At 42.1% G+C, this 22,521-nt stretch overlaps 1 pseudogene; it reads left to right on the forward strand.

The window, feature by feature from the left end:
- The first annotated feature begins 674 nt into the window (after positions 1-674).
- On the forward strand, positions 675-20,580 carry LOC109894756 (uncharacterized; annotated as a pseudogene).
- Positions 20,581-22,521: the final 1,941 nt, after the last annotated feature.

The raw sequence follows: 22,521 nt of genomic DNA on the forward strand, positions 1-22,521 counted from the left end.
ATATGTTTTATCCTTTAGTGTGTGCGTACTTTACTGTATTTATACTTCGAACATCGTTTTTCAACAGGAAATTGTTTTTTTTTAATCGCTGGAGGACATCGTAACTGTTTCTGCTCAAAGGCTTATCTATCATCTGTGGTTTGGGACCTTTACAAACAGTCCTTGACCTCAAGCTGTTTACAGTAAATGGCCTGAAGCCTTCAGGTCTTGTGATGATTGGGTTGAAATATTAAACATGAACTAAAGTGCACCTGTACTTGATATTCCAGAATGACTGGTCTCCACAAACGGTGTCAGAGTGTTCAGCATTTTAATGTCTGTTTAAGAGGGTAATTAACCACATACCCCTCATTAACCCTGTTTTTAGAGAGACAGTAAACCTAGGCAGTTGAATATTTACGTTACTGTGGTGATGTAAACCTAGATGGAATAAAGTCATTATATAATTGTTATATTCTGGCTAACACACTGTTCTTTCTAAGCAAGTCTTCTCAGATTCAAAGATACTGCACATAAAAGGTCGTGATTTGTTGTTGATTTCTATTTATGAATATTTCTGTTGTGGAGACACAATGTCTGTGCAATTTGTCTAATTTGTAATGGAATTAGCATTACCGTAGTTCAAAGAGCAGCACGCACTCTTTTTTTCATTTAATCACGCCCCAAGACGTCCACCAATGAAATCATTTTTCGTCGTGTGGATGGGAAGTAAACAGTGACCAAGAACAATTTTCACGATAGTGTTTTTATTATTGTTATTTAGACATTTATTAACACAGGACTTGGTTGATCGATAGTACGTTATTTAGACAACGCTAGATAGCTTCTAACGTTAGCTAGCTAACAACAATGGCTATGGGTTTTCACACTCAAATGGCCTCCATTATGGAGGTGCTAGCGAATGCAGCCGTGGCAGAGATCTGTAAACTCGTAGACGACGACTATGCAGTGTTTCGTTTGGAAATTTCTCAAAGCCAAAATGAAAACAGGGCATTGCGGAGGAAACTACAGCTACTAGAATTGAAGGTGGCACGGGAGCGCGCAGAGAGGACAATCAGAGAACGCGTCCTCGTCAGTAGTGACAAGATCCTTGACCGATACAGAGGAATGGCAAGAGGTACATTTTGCCCCGTTCCCCTCTGCGCATGTTGGATAGTATGCAGTAATTCCCCTGATTACAACTTAGCTATCTTTCAATAAGTTATGAGACGTGTTACCTAACAGACAGTGTCAATAGTGTACAATTGAGCATTGACAGTACCTAACCACCTCTTTTCCCCCAATCACTCTCAGGTGAGGGACATCTCTCTGGAGGCCACAGGAGCTTTGTGAAGCCAGCGGGACACAATACATGGAGCGATGACCAACAAATCACTGTTGATGAGGGGAGTGGAACCTCAACCCAGCACGTTATTGTGATAGAGGTTAGTGTAATAGTATTACATCAAAATTACAGTACATCAAATGTGTCCAGTTTTATTTCAGAAAGACTCCCCTCAGCTATTCACTTCCTGACATGCAACATCCTCATTTATCTGCCATAGGGGAGCATGTGAGACTTCCTTAAGACATTATCCAATTAAACTCATGTACTGACAATAACCTCTTTCTTGTGTCAGTCTGCAGATGCAGAGGCTGCAGGTTATGGAGGATTGTCTCTGGTCAAGCAGGAGAGGACTGAAGCAGAGGACCCACAACACAGCAGAGACATTCAGACTGGAGCAACGTCTGGAGTGGTGCTCCCTGTAGCCACGGAGGACCTATCCACCGTCGCTGCGCCTCAGCCCAGAACCCGACACAGCATTACGGAGGTCAGTGGAATGCCAAACGCCATCCTCAAGTCAGAGACAGAGACTTTAACTGTAACACAAAGGCTTTTACACGCAGTACCTGACCACAGGTCAGACCCAGGGAGACTGGGCTGTCCTCCTGCTCCTGGCTCAGAGTATTTACTTTACGGTAACCCGAGCCCGAGGACTGTTCATTCCCATCGGGACTCAGGTGACGCGTTAGAGACTGGCAGTGATCCGTCTTGTTCTTACACTACAGAGATGGACCCTGGCAACATGCCCTTGGGTTTAGAAACACACACTGATCTGTCTAGAGGGGACTGGAACCGGTACAGTAGTAGTGTATACTCTGAAGGGTGCCTAGATAAGAAAGAGGCAGGTCTGGTCGTAGATGAAGTGACCATGAAAGTGGAGGGTGACGTTCCTCCAACATGGAATGCAGATAATCACCTAGGAGATAGACACTCACAGGGCAGAGATTTCTTAGATTGCAACGAAAGCTTAGAGACAAATCCAAATGTTGCAACCCACTCCCCTTTACACGTGTTCGGGGATTGCAACCCAGTGTGTACGTTGATGAGGCATTCCGACTCAGACAGCCGTGTCCTTTTCAATCAGGTATTGAACTCAAACGACAGGGCTAGAGCCCAGGCTCAGGGAGGGGGAGCCACATCAGGCAATTGTAAAGAAAAACGGTTCCTCTGCATGTTCTGTAACAAAGGCTTCAGCAGCCCCCAGAAGGTGGAAATCCACCAGAGGGTCCACACAGGGGTGAAACCCTTCAGCTGTACCAAGTGTCACATGTGCTTTGCCCAGGCTAGTGACCTGAAGAGACACCAGAAGGTCCACACAGGGGAGAAACCATTTGGCTGCCACCTGTGCCGGGCCAGTTTCTCCCACTCGTTCAACCTGAAGAGGCACCAGAAAGTCCACACAGGGGAGAACCCTACAGCGGCCCCCAGTGTGAGAAGAGGTTCTCCCACCAGCTGAAGATGCACCTTGAAGGTCCACATGGGATAGAGGCCGTTCACCTTTACGCACTGTGGGAAGAGGTTCTCAGAGAGGAGCAACCTCAGGATACACCTGCATAAAGACCCCTTTTGTCCTCAGAACAGCCACAATTCTTCAGGCCATGGACTCTACAATGTGTCAGAAGCGGTCCACAGGGATGCTGGCCCATGTTGACTCCAGTGCTTCTCACAGTTGTGTCGGGTTGGCTGGATGTCCTTTGGGTGGTGGAACATTCTTGATAGACATGTAAACTGTTGAGTGAGAAAAACCCTGCAGCGTTGCAGTTCTTGACATTCAAACCGATGCGCCTGGCACCTACTACCATACCCCATTCAAAGGCACTTAAATATTTTGTCTTGTCTGGTCTCCCTCTGAATGACACACATACACAATCCATGTCTCAATTGTCTCAACACTTAAAAATCTACACGTATTTGAAATGGATTTAAAATAATTGCGTCATGTATAATGGAAATGGCAGAAATAGCAGACATTTTCTAGAGATTGACAACATTTATATCCGTTCGACCGGTGGATTTTTCTTCTGTCTAATTTTCTTTGTGACAAATTAGGACGTAAACTGTTTTTCAAAATAAATTGCAGAATGATTTTGAAGGCACGTGATGTCACCGTGTAACAATAAAGCTCCACTCCACATTTTAATTCTAAATGCCAACTGCCAAGACAGTAGTTTTGGAATTGTTAGTTAGATTACTTGTTGGTTATTACTGCATTGTCGGAACTAGAAGCACAAGCATTTCGCTACACTCGCATTAACATCTGCTAACCATGTGTATGTGACAAATTAAATTTGATTTGATTTTTGATTTGATTTGCTTGCAAAATACATTTTCCACTGTAAAAATGTTTCTTTGCAGAACAAGGATTGTCCTGAATTTCAAGAGCGTCTGAATTGTTTCACCTTGCTTTTCTGGTTGGCTTTAAGTTTCACCATCCAATTATTTCAGATCGACAGGAGTGCACGTTTCACCATGGCACAGACCATGGCGATACATTGGCACTTGAGAATTATTAGTATATGGAAAATATGAGTAAATTCTTGCATTCTATCCATGGGGGCTTTCGTAGACTACCTGAGACATGAAAGAGATAGGTGGGAGGGCATACAGGCTTGCCAATTTATGAATGTGCAAATTGCCTAAAATGGGTAATGGAAACACTTCAACCACTACATTTTTATTTGACACTATATGTTCTTGCGATGTTACATTTTTTTTGAAAATGAAAAAAAACAAACAGGTGTGACATCATTACGTTCAGGTGTTTCCATTTATCTATCTTGTGTCGATGAAGACGCACACTAGCAGGCAATTGTTGCATCTATTTTCTATGCTAACGTTCTAAATGTCGACAAAAAAAATGACTGGACAAGTTAATGAAAACACTAGCTTTGTCACTGAAATGACGTGTTCCTAATGTGTGTACACTCAGTGCATAAGCCTAAAGTCTGTTACATGTTGTGTTTGTACTGTGTTGGCTATATGATGTTCACAAAGTGCCTGTTTTATTACTTCAATCCAACTACTTTAAACTGCATTCAGAAAGAAAAAAAATATTAAGTTTATGCAAGTCTTTAGTTGAGATGGGCATGTGTGGTTTTCATGTGGTTTATTTAAAACTTGTTCATGTTTAATAAACACAGTTGGACCTTTTCGTTTTAAGACTTTCATTGAGACTATCTTTAGTATACATCACATCTGATCCCACCCTATTCTACATATACCCGACAACGCTTGATAACCAATATACACTTACTAAATATACCCACACACCTACTGTACATGTCAAAATAGATTTGTCAGGATTTTCTGACTTTTGAATTATCATAGCTGACAGAGTTTTAACAATGAAGTTCATCTGTAACTACAGTATAGGACTCAAATGTAGTGGGGATGGGTAAACACTTTGGATCAATACTTGCAAACACAGGGGTATAAAAATACTTTAAAGTAATACTTTTTATTTTATGTTGGCGTATCTGTACTTTACTATTTATATTTGACTACTTTTACTTCACTACATTCCTAAAGAAAATTATGTACTTTTTACTCCATACATTTCAACTGACACTCAACAGTACTCATTATACTCGTTATATTTTGAATGCTTAGCAGTCCAATTCACACACTTATCAAGAGAACATCCAAATAAAATGTTATTGGTCACATACACATGGTTAGCAGATGTTAATGCGAGTGTAGCGAAATGGTTGTGCTTCTATTTCCGACAGTGCAGTAATATCTAACAAGTAATCTAACAAATTCACAACGACTACCTTATACACACAAATGTAAAGGGATTACACGGGTGGTGCAGTGGTTAAGGGTGCTGTACTGCAGTTCTGCTGTGCCACCAGAGACCCTGGGTTCGCGCCCAGGCTCTGTCGTAACCGGCCGCGACCGGGAGGTCCGTGGGGCGATGCACAATTGGCCTAGCGTCGTCCGCGTTAGGGAGGGCTTGGCCGGTAGGGATATCCTTGTCTCATCGCGCACCAGCGACTCCTGTGGCGGGCCGGGCACAGTGCACGCTAACCAAGGTTGCCAAGTGCACTGTGTTTCCTCCGACACATTGGTGTGGCTGGCTTGGATGCGCACTGTGTTAAGAAGCAGTGCGGCTTGGTTGGGTTGAGTATCGGAGGACGCATGACTTTCAACCTTCGTCTCTCCCGAGCCCGTACGGGAGTTGTAGCGAGGAGACAACAATTGGATACCACGAAATTAGAGTAGAAAAATCTATATACAGCATGTGCAAATGAGGTAGGATAAGAGAGGTAAAGCAATAAATAGACCATGGTGGCAAAGTAATTACAATATAGCAATTAAACACTGGAATGGTAGGATTTGCAGAAGATGAATGTGCAAGTTGAGATACTGGGGTGCAAAGGAGCAAGATAAATAAATACAGTATGGGGATGAGGTAGATTGGATGGGCTATTTACAGATGAGCTATGTACAGGTGCAGTGATCTGTGAGCTGTCTGACAGCTTCAGAGATTGTTGCAGTTCGTTCCAGTCATTGGCAGCAGATAACTGTAAGGAGAGGTGGCCAAAGGAAGAATTGGCTATGGGGGTGACCAGTGAGATATACCTGCTGGAGCGCGTGCTGCTATGGTGACCAGTGAGCTGAGATAAGGCGGGGATTTACCTAGCAGAGACTTGTAGATGACCTGGAGCCAGTGGGTTTGGCGATGAGTATGAAGCGAGGGCCAGCCAACGAGAGCATACAGGTCGCAGTGGTGAGTAGTAACAACTCGGTTGGCACTGTGATAGACTGCATCCAATTTGTTGAGTAGAGTGTTGGAGGCTATTTTGTAAATGACATCGCCAAAGTCAAGGATGGTCAGTTTTACGAGGGTATGTTTGGCAGCATGAGTAAAGGATGCGTTGTTGCGAAATAGGAAGCCGATTCTAGATTTCATTTTGGATTGGAGATGTTTAATGTGAGTCTGGAAGGAGAGTTTACAGTCTAACCAGACACCTAGGTATTTGTAGATGTCCACATATTCTTTGTCAGAACCGTCCAGAGTAGTGATGCTGACGGGCGGGCAGCGATCGGTTGAAGAGCATGCATTTAGTTTTACTTGCATTTTTAAAGCAGTTGGAGGCCACGGAAGGAGAGTTGTTTGGCATTGAAGCTCATCTGGAGGTTAGTTAAAACCTCTTAGAACTACCCATCCTGGATCCGGTATATTTGTCATCAGCAACGCTGAATAGCATAGCGCAAAGTCAAAAAATATTACTAGAAAATATTCATATTCATGAAATCACAAGTGAAATATAGCGAAACACAGTTTATCCTTTTGTTAATCACCTTGTCATCTCAGATTTTGAAATGATGCTTTACAGCGAAAGCAATACAAGCATTTGTGTAAGTTTATCGATAGCCTAGCATAGCATTATGTACACTTAGCATCAGGAAGCTTGGTAACGAAAATCAGAAAAGCAATCAAATTAATCGTTTACCTTTGATGAGCTTCAGATGTTTTCACTCACGAGACTCCAAGTTATACATGTTCCTTTTGTTCCATAAAGATATTTTTTATATCCAAATACCTCCGTTTGTTTGATGCGTTATGCCTAGGTATCCAACGGAAATAGCGGTCACGACAACGCAGACAAAAATTCCAAATTATATCCATAATATCGACAGAAACATGGCAAACGTTTTTTATAATCAATCCTCAAGGTGTTTTTCAAATACAGTGCCTTGCAAAAGTATTCAGCCCCCTTGAACTTTGCGAACTTTTGCCACATTTCAGGCTTAAAACATAAAGATATAAAACTGTATTTTTTTGTGAAGAATCAACAACAAGTGGGACACAATCATGAAGTGGAACGACATTTATTGGATATTTCAAACTTTTTTAACAATCAAAAACTGAAAAATTGGGCGTGCAAAATTATTCAGCCCCCTTAAGTTAATACTTTGTTGCGCCACCTTTTGCTGCGATTACAGCTGTAAGTCGCTTGGGGTATGTCTCTATCAGTTTTGCACATCGAGAGACTGAATTTTTTTCCCATTCCTCCTTGCAAAACAGCTCGAGCTCAGTGAGGTTGGATGGAGAGCATTTGTGAACAGCAGTTTTCAGTTCTTTCCACAGATTCTCGATTGGATTCAGGTCTGGACTATCCATCAGATATGAGAGGTTGAACAGGCTAGTAATAGGGGTTGCAATAATTTTGGCAGATAATTTTAGAAAGATAGGGTCCAGATTGTCTAGCCCGGCTGATTTGTAGGCGTTCAGACTTTGCTGCTCTTTCAGAACATCAGCTATCTGGATTTGGGTGAAGGAGAAATGGGGGAGTGCAGTGGGCAGCTGGGAGGAGGTGCTCTTATTCTCCATGGACTTTACAGTGTCCCAGAACTTTTTTGAGTTTGTACTACAGTTTCTGTTTGAAAAAGCTAGCCTTAGCTTTCCTAACTGCCTGTGTATATTGGTTCCTAACTTCCCTGAAAAGTTGCATATCACGGGGGCTATTCGATGCTAATGCAGAACGCCACAGGAAGTTTTTGTGCTGGTCAAGGGCAGACTGGTCTGGAGTGAACCAAGGGCTATATCTATTCCTAGTTCTCCATTTTTTGAATGGAGCATGCTTATTTAAGATGGTGAGGAAGGCACTTTTAAAGAATTACCAGGCATCTTCTACTGATGGGATGAGATCATGATACTCCGGCCAGGTCGATTAGAAAGGCCTGCTCGCCGAAGTGTTTTAGGGAGCGTTTGACAGTGATGAGGGGTGGTCGTTGACCGCAGACCCATTACGGATGCAGGCAATGAGGAAGTGATCGCTGAGATCTTGGTTGAAAACAGCAGAGGTATATTTGGAGGGCGAGTTAGTTACGATGATATCTTTGAGGGTGCCCGTGTTTACGGATTTGGGGTTGTACCTGGTAGGTTCATAGATCATTTGTGTGAGCTTGAGAGCATCAAACTTAGATTGTAGGATGGCCGGGGTGTGAAGCATGGCCCAGTTTAGGGCACCTAGCAGCACAAGCTCAGAAGATAGATGGGGGGCAATCAATTCACATATGGTGTCCAGGGCACAGCTGGGGGCAGAGGGTGGTCTATAGCAAGCGGCAACCGTGAGAAACCTGTTTCTGGAAAGGTACATTTTTAGAAGTAGAAGCTCAAATTGGTTTGGTATAGACCTGGATAGTAAGACAGAACTCTGCAGGCTATCTCTGCAGTAGATTGCAACACCGCCCTCCTTTGGCAGTTCTATCTTGGCGGAAAATGTTATAGTTAGGGATGGAAATTTCAGGGGTTTTGGTGGTTTTCCTAAGCCAGGATTCAGACATGGCTAAGACATAAAGCAGTGAATAAAGCAAACTTAGGGACTATGCTTCTAATGTTAACAAGGCTTTTACAGTTGCAGAAGTCAACAAATGAGAGCACCTGGGGAGTAGGAGTGGAGCTAGGCACTAGAGGCCCTGGATTAACATCTACATCACCAGAGGAACAGAGGAGAAGTAGGATAAGGGTACAGCTAAAGGCTATAAGAACTGGCCATCTAGCATGTTTGGAACAGAGAGTAAAGGGAGCAGGTTTCTGGGCACGATAGCATAGATTCAAGGCATAATGTACAGACAAAGGTATGGTAGGAAGAGAGTACATTGGAGGTAAACCTAGGCATTGTGTAATGATGAGAGAGATGTAGTCTCTGGAGACGTTTAAACCAGGTGATGTCATCGCATATGTGGGAGGTGGAATAACATGGTTGGTTAAAGCATATTGAGCAGGGCTAGAGGCTCTACAGTGAAATAAGTTAATCGCTAACCAGGACAGTAATGGACAAGGCATATTGATATTAGGGAGAGGCATGCGTAGCCAAGTGATCGTATGGGTCCAGTGAGTGGTTGGGCTGGCTGGGGACACGGCGATTCAGACAGTTAGCAGGCCGGGGCTAGCAAGCTAGCAGTTAGCAGGCCGGGGCTAGCAAGCTAGCATAAGGGCCTTAGAGAGACGTCGCGATGGGGGGGAAGTCTGTTTTTGCCTCCTCGTGCGGTGACGTTGCTAGACCAGTCGTGGAATTAGTAGGGTTCCAAGTAGCAGAGGGGTCCAAGTCCAATTGGCAAAATGGGTATAGTGGTTCAAGAAACTGGCCGATGGATCAGCTAACAGTCCAATATGCTATAGATAGCTAGCAGGCCGCGGTTAGCAGAATGGGCCTTCAGGGGACGTCGCACCTGAGGGGCCTGTTGGGATCCTCGGGCAGATTACGTCGGTATTCCAGTCGTGAAGGATCGGCGGGGTTCCGTGCAGTTAGCTAGCTGCCATGATCCAGATGAAAAGGTTCAGAGTTTGCGGTAGGGATCCGGGGATATGGAGAGAAAAATAGGTCCGGTATGCTCTAGTTTGAAACGCATTGTACGAACTGGCGAGAGCTTAGCTGGTTAGCTGATGAAGTTGAGGTTTAGGTGAAAATTACAGGCCTCTCATCTTTTTAAGTGGGAGAACTTGCACAATTGGTGGCTGACTAAATACTTTTTTGCCCCACTGTATACATGGGACGAGACAAGACAAAGACATATGACTGCTCTGCCGTCTTGGAAAACTCGAGGAGTTTTCATTATAAATGATGTCAGAGTGTGTCCCTGGCTATCTGTCGATTAAAAAAAATAAAAATAGCATTGTCATTTGGTTTGCTTAATATAAGGAATTTGACATTATTTATACTTTTACTTTTGATACTTAAGTATATCTTTGCAGTTGCATTTACTTTTGATACTTAAGTATGTTTAAAACCAAATACTTTTAGACTTTTACTCAAGTAGAATCTTACCGAGTGACTCACTTTTACTTGGTATTTTTCTATTAAGGTATTTTTACATTTACTCAAGGATGAGTGTCGGGTATTTTTTCTACCACTGTGCAAACATAAACCATTTAAATGGTTGCTTATCTGCCACAAAATGCGTATCAACCAATTAAAATCATCATACTTGCACGTGACAGAATGCTAAATTGTAGTAGCTGGTCCCATAACATGGCACACTTTGGCCTATGCTAACCTCAACAGGTAGCACTGATTTATATCCTGGCACAAATTCTTAATCAGCCTATCAAAGACCTTAGACATTTTATCCACCAACCAATAGCATTTCATAAAATAGGTCAACCCTAGCAACTAGATTGATATTTTAAACCTTCAAATTCAAGGTGACTTTTGTTCCGTTGGTCTGTAACAAAATGTTGGGTGCCAATATTGCATTGATGCATCCTAGGTTACTAGCTAATACTAATGTTAGACTACATTTTCACAGTTTTGGCATATATGACAAAATTCATGTTTCTGTTTCACACACACTTATCCACAAGAGGTCCTTACGACACAAGTTTATCATACATCGTAAACACGTTTTCAGTCATGTAGGCTACCATTATCACCATTACTTCTAGGCAGCACACTCTGCTAAAGAGGTTGACTCTAAATCAATAGTGCACTTTCTCCATGAGCCCCTCCGCATCAAGCTTTTTAGTTTAGGAAAAAACTGTTCACTGCCGGACCTTGATGTTCGATTCAAAGCGCACGTGACAAAATGGATGATTTATAATAATGCATAGCCTATAAAACGTTATAGGCCTGCATGTAAGTGTAGCCTACATAAGAATATACTAATGACAGCCAAGTGTCATCCTACATTAAGACTGTCGATTTAAACATCTTTAAAGGAACTGCAATACTGCCTCGTGTAGGATGAGAACGAGAATGCAACCTATAATCCTACTGTACACTAATGCTCATCCTCCTCCAGTCAAGTGATGCATCTGTAACCACGTTTCCATCCACAGTTTAAGTAAAGTCATACTGTATATAAAAACAGGACTGCTGTGATGATGGAAACAGGAAGTTTTGGTAAAATTGTATCTTTGCAGACATAATTTGTTCTTTCGTCATGGTGGGATGTTTTTGGGTTGGTAAAGTGTATTGTGTGAGAAATGGTGGTGGAAACGCCTTTTATATCTAAATATTGATATTTAGATATCATCAAGCTCGAGACCCTGGGTCTCGACCCCGCCCAGTGCAACTGGGTACTGGACTTCCTGACAGGCCGCCCCCAGGTGGTGAGGATAGGTAACAACATCTCTACCCCGCTGATCCTCAACACTGGGGCCCCACAAGGATGCGTTCTGAGTCCTCTCCTGTACTCCCTGTTCACCTGTCACGGCTTTCGTCGGAAGAAGAAGAGGAGTCATTGGACCATAATGCAGCGGGGTACGTGTTCATCTTTATTAGCTTAACTGACTGAACACTGAATACAAAATAATAAAAAGAATAGCCAAAACAGTTCTGCAAGGTGCAACCAACACTAAACAGAAAATAACCACCCACAACTAACAGTGGGAAAACAGGCTACCTAAGTATGGTTCTCAATCAGAGACAACGATAGACAGCTGCCTCTGATTGAGAACCACACTCGGCCAAACAAGTAAGAAATCCAAAACATAGAAAATTAACATAGAATGCCCCCACTAGTCACACCCTGGCCTAACCAAAATAGAGAATAAAAGCCTCTCTATGGCCAGGACGTGGCATCACCCACGACTGCGTGGCCATGCATGCCTCCAACTCAACCATCAAGTTTGCGGACGACACTACAGTGGTAGGCTTGATTACCAACAACAACCAGACGGCCTACAGGGAGGAGGTGAGGGCCCTCGGAGTGTGGTGTCGGGAAAATAACCTCACACTCAACATCAACAAAACAAAGGAGATGATTGTGGACTTCAGGAAACAGCAGAGGGAGCACCCCCTATCCACATCGACGGGACAGTAGTGGAGAGGTTAATAAGTTTTAAATTCCTCGGCGTACATATCACGGACAAATTTAATTGGTCCACCCATACAGGCAGCGTTGTGAAGAAGGCGCAGCAGCGCCTCTTCAACCTCAGGAGACTGAAGAAATTTGTCTTGTCACCAAAAGCACTCACAAACTTCTATAGATGCACAATCGAGAGCATCCTGTTGGGCTGTATCACCGCCTGGTACGGCAACTGCTCCGCCCACAACCGTTAGGCTCTCCAGAGGGTAGTGAGGTCTGCACAACGCATCACCGGGGGCAAACTACCTGCACTCCAGGACACCTACACCACCCGATGTCATAGGAAGGCCATAAAGATCATCAAGGACAACAACCACCCGAGCCACTGCCTGTTCACCCCGCTATCATCCAGAAGGCGAGGTCAGTACAGGTGCATCAAAGCAGGGACCGAGAGACTGAAAAACAGCTTCTATCTCAAAGCCATCAGACTGTTAAACAGCCACCACTAACATTGAGTGGCTGCTGCCAACATATTGACCCAACTCCAGCTCACTTTAATGATGGAAATTGATGGAAAAAATGTATCACTAGCCACTTTAAACAATGCCACTTAATATAATGTTTACATACCCTACATTACTCATCTCATATGTATATGTATATACTGTACTCAATATCATCTACTGCATCTTGCCATCTTTATGTAATACATGTATCACTAGCCACTTTAAACTATGCCACTTTTATGTTTACATACCCTACATTATTCATCTCATATGTATATTCTGTACTCGATACCATCTACTGCATCTTGCCTATGCCGTTCTGTACCATCACACATTCATATATATTTTTGTACATATTCTTTATCCCTTTACACTTGTGTGTATAAAGTAGTAGTTGTGGAATTGTTAGGTTAGATTACTCGTTGGTTATTACTGCATTATCGGAACTAGAAGCACAAGCATTTCGCTACGCTCACATTAACATCTGCTAACCATGTGTATGTGACAAATACAATTTGATTTGATTTAACTATCATATCGAAGTAAACTTGGAGTCACGCAACAATATGTTGTGTGGTCCTCCCACTACGACTCGGGAAACCATGCAGTTTACAAGGCTACAGATGAAATAAGTTACGATGAGCTTCACAGGGGAGTGAAGGTGCACAGTATTGAGTTTGATGCTCCTTTCCAATAAATATTGAGGGTCTTCTGGTGACTTGATGCTTGACCGCCATTTGGCAAATACAAATATTATCGCTCTTATCCATAATCTAAATATGTAGACTAGCCTATGCAATACATTTGAAAGTGTTACATTTAACACTGTCAGCGAGTACATATTGTCCCACTCTACACAGAGGAAAAAGTACAAAGTGTTACATTTTCTAGTGTTGATTTAACACGAGTGCAAAAAGTTAACCCTGCACTACACTGGCCAGTGTTGATCAAATTGAACACTAAGGTAATCAACACTGTGTTATAGTGACACTCACTTGTGTTGATCTTGGGTGACTCCTATTAGAGTACACATGTGTTGACTCTATTCAGTGTTTAATTGATTTACTCTCTTGTAAATCATATTTTGTAAAAGCGCTTGGAATTTCACAAACTCAAGCAAAGCGGTTTCAACATTCAAATATGTTTTATGACCAAAACATACGTCTCAGCCCTGGCTTAAACTATTATCAAGTGACAGTAGAATGTAGTCAAACAAATCCCTTGCTCCATATGACATGAGCAAATCAATAGGTTTGTTGGAAAATGCTGACATTTACATTAAAAACAAATGTTTCTCACAACCTAACCATAAGTAACAGCCCTGGCTTAAACTTATCAAGTGACAGTGTGGGACAATATAGTAAAAAAAATCCCTTGCTCCATATGACATGAGCAAATCAAAAAGTTTGTGGTCATGTTAAATACCTTGCATGGTGGACTTTGCTTCAAAACAACTTTAAATGCATGCAAATTATCAAAAAAACGAGCTGACCCAACCAAAAAAAAAACATTTCTCTTTCGGAACAATAGCCTTATTTTTGTAAAATACTGCCATTTCAATGACTGTTTCACCACATATGACCAAATCAAGACGATATTCTGTAGCATGGGGCTTTATCCATTTACCTGACAAAACATTTGTGTGCACTGAGACATTCAACTTGGCTGCAATCTCATTGCTTTCTTTCAGGTCATTGAGCCTTGACATCTTTCTGGACCTGTAGCTAGTCTACTGAACGTTTCCCAATTATATGCCATGTCATTTTGGTGTTACTTGGCTACATTCTTAAAACCCTTCAGTTTCTTTTTAAAGAAATTATGTTTTGCCTCGAAGCGCATACACCACAAGTGAAGAATGGGCCCAATATTCCTTATACAACGAGGATAATGTGTCATGAAGTGGTGTTTCGGTAACAGATTTCTATCAGGAAACAAATACTTGAAAAGGCTGATGATGTTCAGCAATTAAGTGCTTCAGATAGATTTTTTTTATTTATTTAGCTTTAACTAGGCAAGTCAGTTAAGAACAAATTCTTATTTTCAATGACGGCCTAGGAACAGTGGGTTAACTGCCTTGTTCAGGGGCAGAACGACAGAGTTTTACCTTGTCAGCTCAGGGATTCGATCTTCCTTTCGGTTAGTAGTCCAACGCTCTAACCACTAGGCTACCTGCCGCCCCAGATAGTAATGCCCTCTGTTAGTATAGGAGAAAACACAATATTTACAATTTGTAGTAGTAACAGAAGCAGCTGCCAGTATTTATCATCTTTCTGTACCAGATCACCAAATATCAATGTCAAATTACGAAGACACCAAGACTGAATAGCATTTAGATCCAAATCATTGCTCCCATCATCCAATTTGAGTGCAGGTGGACGATTCCTCTTCTCTGTGTGGCCATAGTTAAATGATACCGTACACATCTTTAGCAGTCACAAAGTTGGCTTGTATATAGAGTAACAAGTTTTACCTCATTGTGCAACTCCTTCTAAAATGTCATGCATTATATCAACAAAAATTGCCTGTAGTATTGAAGTACTGCAGAGTTCAATAAGCAAGCATGCTTCACACCGTACATATGAGGTAGTGTTGGGTTTGACTGAGTAGTTTGACAATGGTCTGAGTTCATGTGTTTTGTTCGTAAAGTCAGTCTTTGGTAATCCTCAGAACACTGTTTGAAAATCCACTTTCTCATTGAGGCAAAAACGGCAACAATAACGAGCACTAAATGATTCCACACAACCAAACAGGCAATGTATACCAAGATTATCTCTAGTTACTTGGACATTACTGCCATGTATACGACCACTGAAGAAGGGAACTTCAATACCCTCAGTCTCAAGCACTCTCAAGCACTTTCAAATCGCCATGAATGGATTCAAATCCATAAATTAAGGTCCTGGGTATGGAATAGTGCACATAAGTGAATATTTACCAAAATTGAATTAAACTTTGGGGTAACATTTCTGAAAGTAAAATATATACCTCCCAAATTGTGAATACCCTTTTTTGATCGCAATGGATTAGCAGTCTCAAAGTCATCAAAATAGTTGAATTTGCAATGCATTTTTCTCATTATAAAAGAGAGGATATCTCTTATATATATTTTAGGCCATCTTCCAAATCAAAGTAAACTCCATATTTAAAATTGTGCCCCGAGTTAATTTCTACAAAATTGACTGCAATGTCTCGAGAATTGGAACGTAAGAAAATGTATCAGTTATGACTGTTTGATCATAAGTTCCAGTAGTGTTCTTTCTTCTACTGTCAAATCGAACAGTAGAAAGGATGTGAAAGGATTTTCAATATCCTGAAAAGAATGTTGGATGTTTCTGACAGTTTGTCTCTTTTGAAGATATACAAAGGGGTCGCTTTAGCTTGACCCTGTATCTCCTGAACTAGTCCTTCCATGGAAGATACAAAACTATTTACAGTTGTCTGACCTGTAGACTGCAGTTGTGCAATTGCAGACGCACACATATCAAGTGTGTTCTTGTTAGATATTGGTACAACCTGGTTACAACTAGAATTTGAAGGAAAATCCCCATTACTTGGCTGATTATCAACGGCTATATTAGCATCCAAGTTAGCGTTTAACAAAATTTGACAGTCTCCGGAATTGTGCCCTGTTCAAATGCTTCCTAAAGCCTGAAAATTTACCAAATACACGACAACAATCTGCTTGACCACATTTTAGTTTAAAAGTTCTACCAGGGCACATTCCATGCATCAACTTGAGATGCCTCATGAGGAAGTTGGTACTTCCATGAATAGCATGGCAAACAAAACATAACTTAATCAGCATTAGTGCAGGAGTCTAGCTCTGAGCTCACAACCCTTGGAGTCTCCTTAACCTTCCCAATGTCTGTTGTACACAGTTGTCTGTTTATGAAGGTGTACATGTTGTGCAGCATTGTATTGTAAGCAGTACCAAAAACAAAGTGAGTCTTGAAAAGCTCATCGAAGGCACCAAGAGTGCTCGTTGACATAAAAGGCTCGCTTGTCCAGGATGATGAAGTAAGAATGGATGCTGCTCTTCCTGGTCCCGACTGCAAGAATATATGGTTGGCGGCTCGGGTCAATCGTATCAAGGTGCTCCTGGATACTGGTTCCTGCCTGAAGACAATATGAACTAATGATGGTGTTCGTTTTTAACGGCTACAGCACTGTCCAAGAATAAGAATGCCAATACAAACCTTTTAGAATATCACAAGATGCAGTTCAGCTTGGAATTCAGACATCTTGGCTGGTCTTTTGCGGCTTCGTGATGAAGGAGGAATCAAATGGAGCAGGAGAAGGATGGAGGAAAGGTCACCGTCCCATCCTAAACAAAGAGATCCTGATTAAAATGGTAAATTCCATCATCAGTGACATTAACATTTCAGAGTCATTTGAAATATAAATGATAAATGATGATCATCTAACCGTCAGCATTCGTGTCAGCTCATCAACTGCAGATTCTGCCATCTGGATCAGCTCCTGAAGTTCAGCTCCCTGAGTGGCCTTGCTTAGGGTCTTGCTTAGCATGAGGATCTTTTGCTTGAATGTAGTTGGCCACCTCTGCAAAAACTTGGCTGATGTGCCCTCTCCAAACAGCAGCACAAAATCCTGTTCAATCTGAAACAAATAAGACAAAGACAACTTTAGTTTTGTGTCAATTTCTTTCTCACAAAACATTCCACTTTAGTAAATCACCAGCCTTCAACTCACTCAGCAGTTGGGCCTCCAGAGTATAATTGAGTGGGCAGTTTCTTGAAGTTGAAGCCAAATTCTATACCAGAGGTACCTTTCTCCACTATTAGGGTCGTAATAATGTTCCTTAAGAAAATGAACATGGTTACTAATCTTGAAAGAAAAACCAAATAACCAAGTCCCATTTGCTCCGATACCATACCAGACGAATTAAATGCAGATGCCCTTTATCAGTCGTAATGTATACTTACATATCCATTTGCAGTGTAGGGATCTTTCAGGTTATGGGAACAAGGAGACAATTCCTTGTGCAAACGTTTCTCACACTGAGCGGTGGTGATGTCCTGACAAGGATATAATTATAAAATTGCATATAAACATTTAGGCCTACATTTAAGTGTATGCGTATGACCATTTGAAATAACCTATACAATACGATTATTAGCCAATAGCAGCGTGTTTGTGCAAGGCTTAATGATTCATTCTTAATCTTCATTTTCAAGTTGTTGGCTGTAGGCTACGTCCCTTTTCAACACACTAAGACAATACATGTAAATCTACATTTCAAAGAGTGTGAAAAACGTGTGCGATTCGAACACTTGCCGCCACAATTTGCAACAATTATGTGGACTAGGCAATTTACACAGAGAGCAATTTGACCAGTCAGTCAAATACATGTGATAGTTGTTTTGATGATCAGAACGTGTGGTTGGAAGAACTTGTGCCTGGATAAAATCAGTGAGGTTAGCATAGGGCTAACCTCACTGTGTGCCATGTTGTCTGATGGGACCAGCTACAATTTAGCGCTTCGTCACGATTTTAATTGGCTGATACATATTTTGTATCAGGGGATCAGTTTAAATTTAAGCGGTTGCTTATGTTTGCAAGTATATCCGTTGAAAGTGTGTTTATTATCTGTGTGTATATACCTGAGGGAGTGTATGTCTGTGTAATCTGTATCACCTCTCTTCCAGGAGGATGAAGGTTCAGAGGTGCTGCTGGTGAAGGAGGAGGGTCTGGGGAACACTGAGGGGACCATGGTCATGGAGGACAACCAGACTACACCTCCTCCTGAACCCACAGAGGAACCAGCTGAGCAGCACAGGACCACACACAGTCTCACTGAGGTGAGCCCACTATGAATTAACATTTTAATGGTACTAGGTCAGGCTCTGTCCACAAAGTAGGAGTGCTGATCTAAGATCAGTTTGGTCATCAAAATGAATAAGACTATATAGACAGGTGCGGGACCTGATCCTCAATCAGCACTTCTACTCTGAGATAGTTTGTGGATACAAGCCCAGGTCTTGATTAATTTGGTCTTAAGATTTGGACCATGCCTTTCAATTATCAAACCATGAATTAAAAAGTGTCAAGTAATCAAATCAACTAACATGTTTGCATATTATTCATAGCAATCCCTCATTGCCCAATCAGGAGATGCTCCATAGCAGGGTGCTCATATCAGATTTCTTGATCCAACATCCTCTCACTCTGTATCTCTTACAGTCAGTAGACATGGAGGATGGGAAGATTGATCTGCTGGTAGTCAAAGAGGAGACAATAGAAGATGGACCAGAGAGCATTGATCTGCTGAGTGGACTAAAGATGGGGGAGCAAGGTAAGGGAGAAATACATATAGCCTCCATACAGTAATAGATCTCAATGGGAATAGTGATGCACCTGGCTATTGTTTTTTCTCCATTCATGAAATGAAATGAATACACCTTATGTTTATTCACAAAAACACGTATTATAATGTATGAACTTGACCAGGTAATTGACAAACTCCATATATAGAGTTTTCTCTGCCATTTCTATTAATTAGATTTTGTAACCTCTTCCTGCAGGTGGTTGGCAGGAGGCTAACAGAGGAGACTGGGCAACCATCTTGGATTCCCAGACTGGTATAGCCAAGAGCCCAGGGGACGCCATCACCGAGCAGGCCAGGACCAGAGGCGACATAGTGGATGTTAGTGGATGGGACAATATACTTAACTCTTTGCTGGGGAACAAAACTGTTAACCACAACCAGAAACAGACAGTGGAACACAAAACAACATCTGAATTTAGTCTCCAAGGCAACAGACTGGCTGAGACCAGGGCGAGGCGTAGATTTGGTCTGCGGGGACGGGGAGGTGTCTGTATGAGAACAGACTCGGCTAGCGATGCTCCGTCCTGCTCCTATAGTTGTGATTCAGAGAGACTGATGGCGCCTCAGGTTAACCCCCTAACAGGTGCTGCCTTCAGCCTGCCTTCTATAGGATCTATCAACTGGAACATGGACCCTGAGAAAACACAGACACTCCCTGGCCTTCGTCCTCCTCACACTCTCCTTATGTTAAACCAGACCTCAGAAAATGCCAGTGCCTCAACAGCAAATGGCTACACAAGCCCATTGACAAATGACAGTAGTAGTAACGCTATCAGTAGATCTGGTAGCAAAGAGAAGCGCTTCCTGTGTTCGTTCTGTGGGAAAGCCTTTCGTTTCTCTAAACAGGTGGAGATCCACCAGAGGATGCACACGGGAGAGAAACCGTTCGGCTGCCACCTGTGCCGGGCCAGTTTTTCACACTTGTCCAGCCTGAAGAGGCACCAGAGAGTTCACACAGGGGAGAAACTTTTCAGCTGCCTCCTGTGCAGGGCCAGTTTTTCACACTCCTCCAGCCTGAAGAGGCACCAGAGGGTCCACACAGGGGAGAAGCCTTATACCTGCTCTCAGTGTGAAAAGAGGTTCTCCCACCAGCACCATCTCAAGATGCACCTGAAGGTCCACACGGGAGAGGCCATTCACCCATTCACAATGCGGGAAGAGGTTCTTAGAGAGGAGTTACCTGACAATACACCAGCAGAAAATGCACACGCCCCATGAATAGTGTATGTACTAGTTTGTTTGTAGTTAATTTAGCTGGTTTTGGATGTAGTCGGAAACTGGATGAGGTGAACTGAGGAAAGAAGGAGTATGATGAGGCAGATGAGAGATGGTGGTTGGTATGATGGTGTAAAAATGATTCTCAGATGGAAAGTGACAACCTTGTCCTGTTTGATGCTGGTGTTTTATAAGGAAATGATAGTGCCTTAATTAATGTTTTCTTGACTTTAAGTAGTGACGATGTTGAACCTTTTTCAAAGCATTCTAAAAAATAATTTTATCAAAGCAAACCTTTTTCAAAGCGTTCTAAAATTAATTTATCAAAGCGAGGATACCAGATTCACAGAAAAGTGTTACCATAGAGAGAAAAGTTATTCTACAATACTTGTCTGTATATTTTTGTGCAATAAAAGTACTGACCAGTTTGTTGAAATTAAATAGGAAATTTAATCTGTGCTGACTGACTTGGTTATTTTTATCATTGCAGGGACTGAGTTTCCCTTATTTCAGTCAATCCAAAACATTCTTAATTCTTGAATCAACACATGGATAAAAATATTTAAAAAACTCCAATGGTCCATATTGTTAGGTATTTGAATCACATTGTTAGAAATGGGCTTGCTTGTGGTTAACATTTTATAATGTCATGTTTCTGTGTGTACAGCAGAGTTTTATGTAAACGATTATGCTTTTCTGTTCAATATGTGTTTTACAGTCTGCAGCCCATGAGGACATACTGATATTTGATGTTGCTGGTGGGAGAGATTGGACCTCTGAAGCGGCTGGTCACAAACCCTGGCACCAAATCGGACCGAAGTGCGAGGGACAGACTCCACCACACAGAACAAAACCAATGGACAGATGGACTGAACAACCTCAGTCCTGGTGGTCATCAGAGAGACAGAGGCTCCAGTCAGGGATCCAGTCTGCAGCCCAGACCCTTCTTTTCACAGTCTCAGTGCAGGGATGAAGCAGGGCCTGGGGCTGATAGAGATAGACCTTCCTATTCCTATGATGCAAACACCACAGTATCCATGATGAACAGAGCAGGTCACCCTGCGCTTCAGCCTTCACAGAGAGTGGGGGGTAACCCTCCTGGTGGTAGTCTTTCAGGAAGAGCCTTCTTCTTCTTCAGGATCTCATCCAATGCCTAGCAAATTGGATCATAGGGTCTGTATAGGTAGCTCTTGTGGGCGTTCACCGCAAGGTACCTAGCCTTTGACACAGCACACAATCCCAACAACACCCAAACAATGGCTAGAGGTTAAGGAGGGAGCTCAAAGATTAACCACCTGAGGGTGGTGGCTCCTGCTTCTACCTCCTCTGGTGTCATTGGGTCACAACATGAGAGGCCGAGCAGTAGGACAGACACCGACAAGCCATATGACGTGTGGGAAGCGCTTTACTGAGGCGAACTGGGAAGAAGCACCAGACTGTTCACACCATGGACGCCCATCAAGTGCAAACTGTTACATGAGCTTCTCCTTCCTGAGTAGCCTTAACAGACATAGGGAAGAAATCGTAGCAGTGTGGCTTGAGATGTACACATGGGTTATCTGGGAACCATTCCCCATATATTCCCATACGCATCGGAGTCCCGTCTTTCCAGGTTATTTCACAGCTTGTTTCTAGCATAAGGCATTGCAGCCAAAGTGCTGTTATACTGTAGATCACCTTATATAATCGGATCAGTTTAATTTTCTTTCAAATCATAAGCTGTAAAAGGGGTAGGCCTGTGCTTTTTGCAATCTTTTAAAATAAAACGTAAGTCGGTTTGACAGACAATTAGGCTATAGGCTGCTATATCCATCGATTTGTCGATCAATTCCCCCACCCACCATGCACCCTTTAGGACCAAGTCTCTAATTGACGGGGTATGAGAGGGTATTAAAATGAAGACTGTTTAAATTAATTATGCCTACTCAAATTTGTCTACTTTCAGCACCATGTGCTGTTAATTTCCAATTGATTGTGCCTTTGCTACTGCTTCACGTTTCGGCACCACAATGTAAGTCACTTGAATTGGGCTTATTGTGAGGTCAGTAACTTTGATAAATACATAATTGGCAAGAATTTTTTATTTTTATAAAATCACTTCTAGTAGTAGCCAGCTATAAAAGTTGTGCTCCAGTCCTCCTCATCTTCGCCCTCTCCTCAATTGAAATTGCGCACCCAGCATTGAATCAGAAATGGCATTGGGCATACCAATATACACTGCTCAAAAAAATAAAGGGAACACTAAAATAACACATCCTAGATCTGAATGAATGAAATATTCTTATTAAATACTATTTGATTTACATAGTTGAATGTGCTGACAACAAAATCACACAAAAATGATCAATGGAAATCATATTTATCAACCC

This window comes from Oncorhynchus kisutch, linkage group LG7 (assembly GCF_002021735.2).
Source record: "Oncorhynchus kisutch isolate 150728-3 linkage group LG7, Okis_V2, whole genome shotgun sequence".
Classification (NCBI taxonomy): domain Eukaryota; kingdom Metazoa; phylum Chordata; class Actinopteri; order Salmoniformes; family Salmonidae; genus Oncorhynchus; species Oncorhynchus kisutch.